We start from the raw sequence: 13,362 nt of genomic DNA, 5'->3' as shown, positions 1-13,362 counted from the left end.
AGTAGAATTTCACTTCCAGAATAGCCAAATTCCAGACGTGACAGTAATAGCAGTAGGACAACAGACTGGTGATGGGGGGTCCTCTCTATTTCTGAAAATCAACCTTCCTTCCAGTTTAAGGTGGTATTCCACACTGGAAGGAAACACCATGAAATTCTTTACTAATCCACAATCAGAAACTCCCACTCCTACAGTCCAGAAAGATGTGAAATCAGCTCAGAGCCTGGCTGATATTCAGCAAATTGGAGAGCAGTTGTTCATCCCTGTTCAGTTAAATGATGGGAAGGACTCTGTTCTCGCTCGAGTTTGTGTGAACAACGGTAAGAGCTTCATCAGCGAAGCCATGTTCCGCCAACTCCCAAAAGATCCAGCCATTCCCACATTCAAACTGATAGACAAATGGGAAATGGACCTGGAAGCACCTAATTCCAAACATCTCCTGCCAAGCAGGTGTATGCTCAAAATCTCCATTGGCAACAAGAGCATAGTCCATAATTGTTGGGTCGTGCGAGACGTCACTGCCGCCTTTTACTTAGGCAGTGACATTCTCAATCGCTTTGCCATTAGTTTGGACCTAATAAACTTCAAAGTTTGGTCCCGATTAGCGGATAATCCCATGGGCTTTGATGATCCAGAAAAAGCATTGAGTCAGCTCAATTGCTACCTTATGCAGTTGAAATTCAGATCAAAGAGGAAGTCACCATCCCAGAAAGGACCCGACAATTCTCCCTGGAAGTGAAAGTTAAAAGAGGACAACAATTGCAAAACCCTGATGCTTACATACATCTAAACGCTTCTCTCCAAAAGCAAGGGTTAGGGGTAAACCCAACACCATTAGTCAACATAGAACATGACACCATTCCAATAGAGGTGGATAACAGCGACTTAAAGAGTATTACTCTAGCCGTAGGCACCATTATTGGAATGGCGGTTGATGACCGACATTTCTCCATTGATCTTGGAAATGAACTGTTAGGACCAATCCCCAAGGACTGTTTTGACAGTGACAGGGATGACAATACAACACCAGACAGGATTTTTACCCGGCATGGGGGGAACTTCCTGGTGTACACTTCCTGCCCTTATGGTAAGGAAGATGTGACTTGTGACTTCAGGAGGGATGAGGTGATTTTCCAGGTCCATGAGGGCTGCCTTTCCCACCTGAAGCCTCCGGTCCAAATCAGCACTCTGACCAGGGACTTCTCCACCCAGCTGGAGGAGGCCGCGGAGATAGCCAAACCAGAAGTCTTTCCAGGCTTCAGGCAGATGGTGGAAGAGAGAGTCAACCTAGCTGATGCCTGTGTGACTCTGGAACAAAAGCAAAAGTTGAAACAAGTTTTCTTGGATTTCCAAGATCTCTTTGCGGTAGACTCATATGACTGTGGTCGCACTGACATCCACACAACAACAATCCCCACGGACCCTGGCATGACTCCTGTGTTTGTGAAGCAATATCGCTTGCCTCTCGCATCAATGGAGTCCCTTACTGAAATAATTAAGAACATTGAGTCCCGGGAAATAATCCGTCCAGTCCACAGCACCTTCAATAACCCGGTGCTGGGAATATTGAAGCCGAACGGCCAGTGGAGACTCTGTGCTGACCTTAGGGAGCTCAACAAACGGGTCCATACTTCCCGATGGCCTCTGCCCTACATTGACCAAGGGCTGGCCCAGATCCAGGGGTCACAGGTATTCACTGCAATAGACCTGACAAATGGATACTGGACCGTGCCTGTCAGTAGGGAGGACCAATACAAACTGGCTTTTACCTTTGGGGGCCAGCAGTACACATGGACCCGGACTCCCTTCGGATACCTTAACTCCGGTAATGAGTTCAATATTTTCCTACATAAGGCCATGCCCGACCTGGGTGCGAGGGGTAACCTGGCTTATGTAGATGATGTCCTCATCAAAAGTTCATCTGTGGAGGAACACATAGCGGAGATCCGTTATGTTCTGACGCAGTTGAGGGCCGCCGGAGCAAAACTTTCCTTTCAGAAAGCACAGTGGTGTAGAACCCGTGTTAATTTCTTGGGGCATGAGATTACTCCTCAGGGTCTCTGTCCCCAGGAAAAGAAAGTGGAAGCACTTCAGAAACTGAAAGACCCCACAACTCTGCGGGAACTAAGGAGCCTCCTTGGACTGACTAATTACAGCAGAAAGTTCATTGAGGGCTACGCAGAGATCACCAGACCCCTGATTCATCTCCTGAAGGGGGGGTCAAGTGGGAATGGGGTCCAGAACAAGCCGAGGCAGTAAGACAACTCAAGAGAAGCCTCTCACAAGCGCCTTGCCTAGCTTACCCTGTCAGAAACAAGGAGTTCTTCCTGGAGACGGGGTTCTCTAATACGTGCTTGATGGCAGTATTATACCAAAAGCATGACAAGGTCAATAAAGTAATCTCCTATGCGAGCAAAACTTTATCCTCTGTGGAGGAAAAATTCAACGATTGTGAGAAGGCACTCCTGGCGACGGTGTGGGCATTGAAGAATTACCGCCCGTTTATCCAGGGGGTACACATCATAGTGGAGACTCCACACCAGCCTCTGCAATATCTCCAAAGTGACAGAATCCGGGCCGGAAATGTGAGTAATTCCCGAATTACTTCCTGGATTCTGTCAATGCAAGGCTTTCCTGTGGAGGTCAGATATGGCCAAAACAAGAAGAGTCCCCTCGCGCAAGGTCTGGCTGACTTGCATGATTGTGCCAGAGAAAACTGTCTCGAGGACGAAAGTCTAAAAATCAAGGACAACACGGAGGCATACCTTAATTCCCCACACAAAGTCTTTGAAGAGGACAAGTGTGAGGGAATGCCCACTGTCTATGTGGATGGATGCTCTTACCATGTTGACAACGACGGGGAGAAAGAACTGGTGGCTGGCGTAGGGAATGCATGGGTGAATGAGTCCCCAGAACCCTCCGCTGGATACAAAATTGGTCCCCGAAGTAGTCAGGTGGCAGAATTGATGGCTGTGCATCAGGCCATCCTTACTGCTGTCCAGCATCAACTCCACGAACTGGTCATAATCACAGATTCGGATTATGTACGGAACGGGTTCGTGGAGCACCTGGTTAATTGGAAAACCAGAGGCATGTTATGTGCTAACAACAAACCCTTGAAACATGGGAAGTTGATCCAAAACATTGATGATCTGGTCACCTCGAAAGGAATGACCATCTATTGGAAGAAGATCAAGGGTCATTCCAAAGTAGAGGGACCAGACAAAACTGGAAATGACTTAGCTGATCAGCTGGCCAAAACTGGGGCCATCCAAGGGGATCTAATTGAGATTGAGTCCCTGTTGGGGGAAATCCAGGTCACTGCTATCACTAGGTCCCAGACAAATGTTCACAACGACCTTTCAATTGCACAATGGAGTAAGGAGACCCCTGATGCTGATTTGATTACAGCTCAGAAGGGGGATCCAACAATTGGTAAATTTTACCAGCACATTGAGGACCCTGAGAACTTTCCCCTGACGGATACTGATTACATTGGGAAAGAGGACCTAAGAGTGTTGATGAAATGTCCAAAAATTTTCCGAATCCAAGACGGTTTGCTGGTAAGGAAATCCAAAGCTGGCCACGATCAGTGGGTGGTCCCTACCTCATTCCGAAGCCTGATGTTAAGTCACACCCATGATGCGGCCACCGCCGGTCATAGGGGGTTTCACACAACACTGGAAATCTTAAGAGAGGTTGCATACTGGCCACACATGGGGCAGGACCTCGACCAATACTTGAAGGGGTGTCTTGTGTGTGCACAATTTCGGCCATCATCCCTCACGCATCGTGCGCCTCTCCAAAAGAGGGGGATGACACTGCCATGGTCAGATTTACAAATCGACTTTGTAGGCCCTGTGATTCGCTCTGCTAGGGGGAATAAGTACATGTTGACTGTGACATGCTTGTTTACCAAGTGGGTGGAATGTCTCCCAGCCCCAAATTGCAAGGCAGAAACTGCAGCTGCCTTGATGATTAACCACATCTTTTCCCGTTTTGGTCTACCTCAAAGGATTGAGTCAGACAGAGGTAGCCACTTCACCAGTGAAGTAATGACAAAGATGTGGGAGATACTGGGGGTCAAGAGAAAGCTGCATATTGCTTATAGACCAGCTTCTTCTGGAGCAGTGGAACGCTACAACCGGACAATTGTGAGCATCTTAAAAAAGTTTGTGGCAGATTCTGGGCCAAGTTGGGATATCCGATTACCTCTGGTCCTAATGGCCATCAGATCTACCCCTTCATCTGCAACCAAAATGTCACCATTTGAGTTGATGACTGGACGAAAGATGGTGCTTCCGCAGCATTTGCTCTATAGGACCCAAGAGCAGACACTGATAAATGCCTCCACAACTCATGAGTATGTGGAGAATTTAAGGAAACACCTCCAACATGCTTTTGCTTACGCTCAGCGGAATCTAGAAAGATCAGCTGATAGCATGAAGACCCACTATGACCTGAAGACTTCCAGGAAGGAATATCAGGTGGGGGACCGGGTCTATCTATACAACTTCCAAAGAAACCAGGCAAAACAGCGGAAATTTTTGCCTACATGGAAGGGACCCTTTGAGATCATCGACAAGATCTCCCCTGTGGCCTACAAAATCCACATCCCCAAAGGTCCTTTGGCAGCGGGGGAAGACAAGTGGGTCCACATAAACCAGTTGAAATGTTGCCATCCCAGGCACACTCTGCAACAACTGGAGGAATCCTCTGGAATCCTAGCGGGTACTGTCTCAGACTAATTCCGTTCCAATCATAAAACATACCACATCTAGTCTCTAACATATTGTGATTTGCATGAAACTGTCTCTTAGTTATACTGTTTTTTTTTTCAAAATAAGAATGTAATGTTTCGTTATGATGAAATGCATATGCTGCCCCACTATCTCAACCGTGGTGGAAAAATGTCTATGAATAGGCATTGCCGCTCTTCCTTTGTCGTCCTAGGAGAAAGAAAACCTTGAGACGGGCCAAGGACGACGATCCGGAGACCGGGAGCAGAGACGCAACGGGCCCGGGGTACCGCCCAATATTCCCATCAGGACCGGCGAGGAGAACCGATCGACCAGTACCGGATGGAGGAAGAGATGCTGAACTGGCCATCCACCGGAAGAAGATGAGAACTACATCCCAGATCTTGCGGTTCCCACCAGTGAAGGATCAGATGGCCACCGCAAGAAGGGGGGCTTGTGGGATGTATTTACCCATGCATCCGAGCCCTACCTCAAAACTGTGCAGTACTGACATGGAAAACATCATGATGGCCAGAGCTTCCCAGAAAATGCACAGGGAAATGCATGAAGAATAGGCTGCCACTCATTTTTGCCGATGTTACGGGCACAGAAGGAAACTGCCTAAAACCACCATTGGACTACCCACACAGTAGTCTGAAACCATTGGGAGTGGCAATGCTGATTGCCAAAAGCAAACCCATAACTGTTGGGAATTCATTTTCTTAAATCCCAAAAAGGGGTGCAGTACCAGTACTCACCACTATCGGAAAGCCGGCGTTTTAAAACCACCAGATTTTACTTTTTTGTAGAAAACTGAATAAATGAACCCAAAACAGGCCAAAGAAAGACTTACTGGGAGGTGGATACAATGTAAAGTTATATTCTGAAGTGACTTGCAGGTGTATAACAAGACTGGCTGAGCTGTGGATTTCAGCAGTTTAAGTAAATTTGGACTGAAAGACACTAAAAATCTCAATGTTCAAAAGAAATGAGTGACCTACTTTTGAGTGTCACATAGGTTGCAATTGTTTAAATGTCATAGTTTTAAACTTAGAATCAGCATTCTAGCTGCATATGTAAACATTGTCTTGACTTAAACTGGGGAACAAAAAGTGACATTTTATCTGAATCTTGGCTTAAGGAACTGGATTCTGCCCACCAGCCACCCCCATCAGGAGTGAAACTTGAGTCACAGCTGTGTTCCCAGGCCTATCTGCCTTTTGCTTGCCACACTAAGGATATGCCATCTCTCTGATAATTGAATTAAGGGGAGCCCCACAGAATACAGGAGCTCTGAACAAAGCCCTCTCCTGACTCAGGCAGATGGTTTATTGCAGATATCGTAAAAGTAGCTTCCTCCTGAAGCAAAGGGGAGGGGCACTGCCTGTGAGAGCAAGCTGGCTTGGCAGAACTGGAAAAACCAGAAATTCAACCTTGTGCTGGAGGAAAACCACACCCCTTTGGGGCCAGAACATAACTTTAAAAAGATGAATAACTCATAGTACGGACTTGTGAAAATTATTTAAATGACACCATAATTCTTGTGATTTTTCTGCCCACATTTTAAGAGGTTTTTAGAACCGGTGGCATGTTCAGGGGGGTTTTAGCGGAAAAGAGGATATTACTCAAAATGTGTGTATGTGAAAAATCTGACACTTCATCAATTAATGTCCATACTCCTTGCGCACATGTGTGTAAATTTGGGGTAATATCTGATGTTGCAAAACCACTAAAAAAGTGCAAAATATTGCCATTTCTGAATGCAAGCTCCCAGGAAGAGCAGAGTTTGAACAGGAGATACCTCCTGTGATATGTGAGGGGTGCAGATGATTTTAAAACAATATGTACCTCTGCAAATATGTATTTGGTTCAAATCTAGATTTGTGTGTAAGTTGACAGGAGGAGTGGACTTTCTGCAGGCTGTAAAATGACATCACTCTGACACAACTTAGCTCCCCCAATCAGGGGAGAAATTAAAGCTTGGCCAATGATAAGTGGAGAGGGGCTGGCTAGTGATGCTGCTCACACACACCCATTTTAAAAACACATAAAAGCAGAGAGACAGGACAGATAGGGACCCTTCAAATCCATTTGCAGCTGGAAGCTCTGCCGGGAAAATCCATACCTTGCCTCCATCAAACCTCCAGAGAGCCAAACTAGAGACTTCAATCTATCCAGAACCAGAGACCCAGACCAGACCAGCAGAGTAGAGCTGACCTGTTAGCAGAACCAGAGAGAGCTGACCCAGATCACTGTGAAGTGCAGAGACCAGAGGCGAGTCTAAAACCTGACCAGATCCGTGGCGTGGCCCATTCTAATTCAAGAATATAGTGTGAGTACATAGTAAACTGTGCAGAACCAATCTCTTAGTTAAAATAATATAATTCAATCCTATTTTAATCTAAGTAGAACTGTCTCCTAACTGTCACCTGTCATTTGTAAAGCTGTCACTTGTCATTTTTTAGTTGCAAGCTGCACTTGTCTTTTTGAACTTTAACATTTCAAATCTGAAAAACGACCTTTATTTAATCGCTCATATCTCCGTGACCGTTTGTGCTAGAGACTTGCAGTAACTTTCATCTGAAAGCTTAGAATCCTAGCTTTTAATCGCACCACATTCCTACCCCTTATAGTTTTACCGCAATCGCGGAACACGCATTCGCGAATTTTGCCGCGATTTGCAAATTTCTCCACGTGTAAAAAATCTGCTGCTGCTTGCCTTCCATTTGCCAGAAATTCGTTTAACCTGCTAATCATCCCTGAATCATTGCTAGTGTGAGCCTGGACTAATATTAACTAGATACCACTCACCCTGAACTTCTAGAGGGAAGTAAAAGCAAATTTAGCATATTTTTCACTCCATTGCCAGCACATATAAAAGCATTTTGCCTGTGTTTTCAACGTCTGTAGTCTACGTTGCTGGGTGAACTGAATCACATTTAATTGCATTTCTGAGAACTGTGTGCCTTCCTTCCATTTCCTTGCATTGCATAAAAGGGGGGGGTGAATTGTCCAAGAAAGTGATTCCATTGTTTTTGCTGAAATCCTATCAAGTTATTTTCTGTACTGCATTTCATTCCACATTGCATCCATTGGAAACCATAAAAGTATTGTTGCTATCTTATCCATTTCATGTCAACTCCTTAGTGATTATCAAGAAGTGTGCTAGTGCCAGATTCTCCGTTGTTAATCTTTATCATACCAGATTAAGTGCGATATTCAATTATTAATTTATTATAAAGCGTGATATAATATATATTGTATAAGTTATCAAATAAACCTTTAAACTTGCAAAACAGAACTACTTCTTGGCTCAGTGGGGTCAGGAGGATTCCAAGAGAGGGGTGTTATATAGGGGTAGTCATCCAGAACGCATGAACTGGACATAAAGTTATATCAATAAGGGTTTTCATTCAGTATTATAGACTAGGCGTTGACTTAGCTGTAGTGTTGAATTGAATCCTCTTACACCACCACCCAGCAGTGCAGGGGCACCCACCACCAGGCCCGCACCCATGTCTCCCACCACCCCCCAGCCACCAGGGGCACCAACCACCAGGCCCCCACCCATGTCTCCCACCACCCCCACCCCCCCAGTCACCAGGGGCAGCCTCCACCAGGCCCCCACCCATATCTCCCACCACCCCCACCCCCCAGCAGTGCAGGGACAGCCTCCACCAGGCCCCCACCCATGTCTCACACCACCCCCACCCCCCAGCACTGTGGGGCACCTGCCACCAGGCCCCCACCCATGTCCAACTCATGTTCCCCACCACCCCCACCCCCCTGCACTGTGGGGCACCTGCCAGCAGGCCCCACCCATGTCTCACACCACCCCCACCCCCCAGCAGTGCAGGGGCAGCCTCCACCAGGCCCCCCCCATGTCCAACTCATGTACCCCTGCACCCCCACCCCCCAGCACTGTGGGGCACCTGCCAGCAGGCCCCCACCCATGTTCAACTCATGTTCCCCACCACCCCCACCCCCCAGCACTGTGGGGCACCTGCCAGCAGGCCCCCACCCATGTCCAACTCATGTTCCCCACCACCCCCACCCCCCAGCACTGTGGGGCATCTGCCACCAGGCCCCCACCCATGTCCAACTCATGTTCCCCACCACCCCCACCCCACAGCACTGTGGGGCACCTGCCAGCAGGCCCCCACCCATGTCCAACTCATGTTCCCCACCACCCCCACCCTCCAGCACTGTGGGGCACCTGCCACCAGGCCCCCACCCATGTACAACTCATGTTCCCCACCACCCCCACCCCCCAGCACTGTGGGGCACCTGCCACCAGGCCCCCACCCATGTCCAACTCATGTTCCCCACCACCCCCACCCCCCAGCACTGTGGGGCACCTGCCACCAGGCCCCCACTCATGTCCCCTATCACCACCACCACTCAGCCACCAGGGGCAGCCTCCACCAGGCCCCCACTCATGTCTCCCACCACCCCACCCCCCAGCAGTTCAGGGGCACCCTCCACCAGGCCCCCACTCATGTCTCCCACCACCCCCACCCCCCAGCAGTGCAGGGGCACCCTCCACCAGGCCCCCACTCATGTCTTCCACCACCCCCACCCCCCAGCCACCATGGGCACCCTCCACCAGGCCCCCACTCATGTCTCCCACCACCCCCACCCCCCAGCAGTGCAGGGGCACCCTCCACCAAGCCCCCACTCATGACTCCCACCACCCCCACCCCCCAGCAGTGCTGGGGCACCCTCCACCAGGCCCCCACTCATGTCTCCCACCACCCCCGCCCCCCAGCAATGCAGGGGCACCCTCCACCAGGCCCCCACTCATGTCCCCCACCACCCCCACCCCCCAGCAGTGCAGGGGCACCCTCCACCAGGCCCCCACTCATGTCTCCCACCACCCCCACCCCCCAGCCACCAGGGGCAGCCTCCACCAGGCCCCCACTCATGTCTCCCACCCACCCCCACCCCCCAGCCACCATGGGCACCCTCCACCAGGCCCCCACTCATGTCTCCCACCACCCCCATCCCCCAGCAGTGCAGGGGCACCCTCCACCAGGTCCCCACTCATGTCTCCCACCACCCCCATCCCCCAGCAGTGCAGGGGCACCCTCCACCAGGCCCCCACTCATGTCTCCCACCACCCCCACCCCCCAGCAGTGCAGGGGCACCCTCCACCAGGCCCCCACTCATGTCTCCCACCACCCCCACCCCCCAGCCACCATGGGCAGCCTCCACCAGGTCCTCACAATCCCCAATCATGTGCGTAATGGTCAGCCTCCACAGCCAAAAAGCCCTACCAAGTAACCCATTCACCCACATGGAAATAGAAATTGCATGTTACACCCCCAATGTTCATAAAGCAAATGAACCCATGTCCGTCACACACAATGGTTGCAATTGAATGGGAAAACACCCAACATGAAATGCATGAAACCAATGAGATGATACCACACAGTGAAGTATGAAAACAAAATTGTATTAAAAAAAAAGAATGGAAATGAAATGAAACAAACTACAATGGCAAAGAAAAAAAGAGAAGCTGCATGTCCGTCTAAAAAAATAAAAACTACAAATCCAAATCCAAAAAAATGTTGTCCAAAGTCACATCAAAAATGAAATCAATCCAATGGAGAACTATGTACAAAACATCCAAGGGTCCATGAGCCCAACTGAACAAAGGAAACCTCCAAAAAACCCTGACTAAAATGCAACTATATACAAAAAGTGGAGCAGTGTCCGTCGACTCCAAATCATAATAAGAAACAAAGGAAACCTAAAACTAAAGAACTATATACAAAGGCGGCAGGCAAGTCCAGCGGCTCACTCCGTGGTGTTCCGGGCCAGGGCATCATCGAACTCCTGTTCGATGTCCCGGAGGCGGTCCTGTTCCATGTCCCCGAGGGTCTGCAGGGTCGACGCCGTGTCCTCCTCCAACCCCCTGTGGATTGCCTCGAGGCACTCCGCCCGCCTCAGGGCCCTCCGCATGGAGTTCTCCGCCCTGACCATTGTGAGCCGCGCCTCTTCCGCCCGCCGCCGCTCCGCACCTATCTGCTGGCCCAACCGCTGCCACACAGAAGACACACCCCGTCCTGGGTCAACCTGCCCTCCGGCCGATGCCTGCCCCTCCGATGTCGAAGGCCCCGAGCCTTCATGGCTCCCACCATGTTGCTGCTGCTGCTCTGCCTCTGCCCGTGCACTGCCTCCTGCTGCCTGCACATCCTCCGCCAGCTGGGGTACAGTCGTAGATGTGGCCACCCCTGCTGGACGTCCGACTCCCGACTGTGGCAGGGATGCCTCCTCCACCAGCCTGGCCGCACCGTCAGAGGCAGCTCCACAGGGCACCCAGGTGACTGATGGGTGGGAAGATGGCACAGAGGACGACTGGCGCGTAGGGGGTCCAGTTGAGGAGGGGGTCGGAGCAAGCCCCATCAGACGGAGGAATACGGCCTGGGTGACCTGTCCCAGCAGGCTGACGTGGTCAACGAGCCATTCGAGATGACGTGCAGTCTCTCCATGAAAAGACTGCAGGTCACCTCGCATGGCCCGTTGACGCAACGCCACACCAGCCAGGACAGGCTCAACCCGGACCTGGATAGCCACGTCCGCAGGCAGAGGAAGGCCAGTTGACGTCAGCTCATCCCCTGCCTGAAAACGGGTCTGGACGTAGGCATCCCTGCTGGTGCAAGATGATGCAGGGACAGGATCGGGGACAGGATTGCACACAGGCACCTCTGCGGCGGCCTGTGCTGCCTCCTGTCCCTGGTCCTGCACTGCACCACTAGCACCAGTGGGATCCCCACCTCCAGACCCGTCTCTGGTGCTTGCACGGCCTCCTCCTCCACCAAACCCCCCACCAACCTGGATGACTCCGTGCCATCTTCCCCTGTTGGGCCCTGTGGGGTCCCAGCTGCCCCTTCTACTGCCGAGGAGTCCAACGCCAACCTCCGCCTCTTGGACCTCCCCCCGGCAGCTGCGGCCTGGGACGCAGCACCGGACTCCTCACTCCCCGATGAGATGACAACACGGGAGGGGAGCCGGGCCTTGCGTCTCCGGCTGGCGGTGGGATCCTCGCCGCTGTGCTCCACAGCACCTTCTCCACCCTCTTCATCAGTTGATGCTGCAGACAGGGAGAAACAAAACACACGCATCAGGGCACTGTACAATGGACACATACACACATGACAGTTGCACATGAGTGGCATTGGCAAACCTCAGACATGTCATCACAATCCCCAACACACATGTCATTACAACTCGCACACATGAGCCATACCACAGCCATATCGCAACTGCCACCACCATCCATACACATACAACAGCATGAGCAGCCAAAGGTGAGCCAGACATCACATGCAACACAGGAAGTGCACCACACATGTACACACACCACCACACTTGCATGCATGTGTACATCTCTGCCAAGTGTCGCACTGTTCAGACGGGCATCCATGTCACATCTGCCAATCAGGCTTCCACATACCGATGTCACATGCATCCATGTTGCATCACTGTTGCACCCTTGTCAAATACACACACATGCACATGTACACAGTGCTGATACATGCAGCTGAAAACAACATACATGCGTGACATCACGGACATGTCTACTTACATACACATTCATCCAAACATGTGTGCCCACACAACTGCATTTGGCATGCAAGCCTACACACACAAGCACCATCCATGTCTCACACATTACAGCCCTCGCATGTGTCAGCCCCAAGGCCCTGTACACCCCCACCCATACTCGACCCAATACAAACAGATGTGCAACCTGCACTCTACCGAATAATCACCACACGCACTGCTCACAATCAGGATGCATGTACACTCACCGCTCAACTCCAGACGGGTCTGCTTCTCTAGGACCTGGACGTGGAGCGCTGGGGATATGCGTTCCAGGACCCTCATCTGTTCTTCCGACAAGTGGCCCCGGCGCCCCTTGGCATCCGCTGCCTTCAAGAGGCGCCGGGCCTTGTTCAGGGTCCTGGACCTGAAGTCCTCCCAGCGCTTCCTGACATGTTGTAAGTCACGGACTGCCACCCCCTCCGCGTTGATGGCAGTCACGATGTCAGTCCAGATCCGAGTCCGTCCTTCCTTGTCGGCGCGGGAACTTCCGAAGAGGGCATCATACTGCCCCAGGACTTGCTCCACCAGGACACCAACTTCGGTGGCACTGAAGCTGGTGCCCCTCTGCCTCTCTGGCCGGGGGTTGTCAGTGGTCACAGATGGTGTTTGCCCCGACATGACAACCCCAGAGGCAGGAGTGGGTGGGCAACTGGGTCCTGGGGCTGGGCTGTGGAGCGATGGAATCCCAGTCGGGAGTCTTCGGTTCCAGCAGGGGTGGTCACTGCAACAGCACCCCTGGCTGATGTGCAGGCAGCAAATGGCAGTGCACGTGGGCAGCAGGCAGTCAGGCAGCAGCAGATGGCAGGTGGGAGCGTGCTCGGGGCTCTGGCGGGCAGTAGTTCGGCCTTCTGGGCAGGAGCGTGGTCTTCCGTGTGCATACGCGTGGCCAGCTTGATACGGAGTGATTTGGCACGTGAAAAATCTGCACGTCAGCGTGTAATTCGAGGAAAGGCCCTTAGCGCGTAAGCGCATCTGCAAGCATACGCATTTTCATTGGACAGAAGGCCCCTCA

Source organism: Ambystoma mexicanum, chromosome 1q, assembly GCF_040938575.1.
Source record: "Ambystoma mexicanum isolate Mex_15411 chromosome 1q, UKY_AmexF1_1, whole genome shotgun sequence".
Classification (NCBI taxonomy): Eukaryota; Metazoa; Chordata; class Amphibia; order Caudata; family Ambystomatidae; genus Ambystoma; species Ambystoma mexicanum.
Note: the sequence above shows the minus strand (reverse complement) of the source record.